Here is a 2,349-nt window from a genome sequence, read left to right on the forward strand (position 1 = left end):
AACTGGAGTTGCATACTTGAATATGACATATAATACCTGCGCAAATGAGTATATTTCCGACACGACGTTATCAAAGTATACAATGAAATTATTACTAAATCAGTGTATCGAAAACTATGAAAAAATTATGGCTGGTAAGTTTTTATTATATTTAGACATATTACTTACTTATTTACTTTAACCATGCTCCAACAAAGAGCATTGAAAGTGTCTTTCCCTTGTATTATATTGGAGGGACTTTCGAATATTCTATTTAAAGATTTTTATTTCTTTTAATAGAAACAACACCAACAGTAACATCAATTGCTTCTACTGCAACAGCCCAAACACGAACAACAGTGCCTGTTGAATGTTTAAATGAAAATTTAGATGAACGAGTTTGCAAACTGGAAAATGAAGTGATCAGTTCAATTTTATACACATTAGACGAGTTGCGAAGAAAGGTTGATGAGTTGTCAAATCGTCCGTGTGCATGCATGTAAAAAAATTTAATATTTTTATAATTGTATTACTTATTTATATTCAATAAAAAACATTTATACTTCAATGGATATACAAATAATGAGTTGATATGGTCCAAAACACTATTTTTTGCGTTACATACGTTCCGTACGCTCCCAATAGATTATTTTTATACGAAATAACTACATTTAATAAAACATACTAACCCATATTCTTTCTTTCACATCCATCACTTTATGACAAACCTTAAATCATATTTTATTCTCATTTACCAATTACACACAAAAGATCACAGCATCAATACATACACACAAGGTACTCATCGATCGAAAAATAATTAAAATTGCTTCCAAAAATCATAAATGCGTAAATTAAAGCAGCTGCTGCGATTTTTCCTCACAAACAACAACAAAACTCTTCAATGCGTCACGGAATTGAATAGAAAAGACTCATCCATTGCCTGATTGTCATTTAATGATGCTGCGTGGAAAATCAAAATTGGCACTCGAAAAAAAATTTGCTGATGAAGAACTAACTGTAACTATTTATTGAGAATCCAATGCGACTGCACATGACAGAACTGTTTCACAATTTCTAAGAATCAATTTATGGAATAAAATTCACCAAACATGAAAAAGGTTGGACTCAAAAAACGAATGCAATTTATTTGAATTTGAAATATTTTTTTTGGTTGATAGGGAAAAGAATTTTTGTGGCGGATTTGATGCAATTTATTGATTTTCTTAATGTGTGGTGGATTGAAGAAGGAATTGAAGAAATTTATTGAAATTGATGCCACTCCTCCCGAGTGAATCTTGTTGAGTATTCAGTTATTTTGCTGATTCTTGAATGACTTTTTAAAATTGAATAAAATTTGAATGAATTTTTAGTAGTTTTAGGGGTGCAATAGAGGAGCTTGTAAGGGAGAGGTTAAGGAGGGGAGTCAAACTAACATGAGTACAGCTGTATGGCCCAGGGTATAGCCAATGCAATGTACCTAGCCACAATTTATGTGTCGCAAATTCATATATCGAGTTGGTGCGACTAGAAACAGCGAAAAGGCACCAGAATCCAAGGGATCGATCCTGGATCCTTAAATTCAGTAGTCCGACTTTCTAACCACTTTGCTCCTTACCCCACAATCACTAACATCCCCACAAACCACAAACTATCACCAATCCATCAACAAAATGATATCAAATCAACAGTCAATCAGTTCCACTTTTATACTTAACTTACTCATCCTCTTCATTTGTATTTCCTTATTTTTTTTCCATTTGACAAATCGACGGTAATGTATTGTGAATTATTGACATTTGAGGATATCAATATCAATATTGTTTGTTTGTACTTAATGCTTATTATTCTTCATCAACTTCTTTCAATTGTCATGAGCATATTTATCTTGGAATATGATATAAATAAATTGGTTGTGTGGGTTTCTGTTGTTTTGTATGGCTGGGAGGAGGTCTGAGTGTATTGTTATGAGGTTCCAACTGAGAGGAAACGAGGAAGAAGGTAAGGTCTGGTGTCATATTAGGAAATGATGATGATTAATTCCTGTTGATCAAGTGTGAATTGTAGGGCATACATAAGGCATCTGTTCCTGGCTACAGCGGCAATTTAGACAATTCTGGAGCTTAGGCAATGGATGATCTCATGGATTATTCAATCTATCAATGGATAGACATGTAGAGAGTAATTAGATGTCTTGAATTTCGACGCCTGAGAAATCCTTGCAAACTGACTTGAAATTTACTCATTTTTATATTTGAAACCTCGATTTCAGCCTTTCCTCAAGCCACAGGGACTTATTTAGAGATTGTGAGGGTTGTTGGTGTTTAGGGGTCAAAACCTCCCCTTTAACATTTCGGGGGTCTTCAGTTT

At 33.6% G+C, this 2,349-nt stretch overlaps 1 long non-coding RNA gene across 1 annotated transcript; it reads left to right on the forward strand.

The window, feature by feature from the left end:
* Window positions 1–562, forward strand: LOC139091068 (uncharacterized). Its single transcript, XR_011544483.1, has 2 exons — window positions 1–134; window positions 280–562. It is a non-coding gene; the product is annotated as an uncharacterized lncRNA (long non-coding RNA).
* Window positions 563–2,349: the final 1,787 nt, after the last annotated feature.

This window comes from Chironomus tepperi, unplaced genomic scaffold, assembly GCF_022539635.2.
Source record: "Chironomus tepperi strain 1889 unplaced genomic scaffold, CSIRO-AGI_Ctep_v1 contig_223, whole genome shotgun sequence".
NCBI classification, from domain to species: Eukaryota; Metazoa; Arthropoda; class Insecta; order Diptera; family Chironomidae; genus Chironomus; species Chironomus tepperi.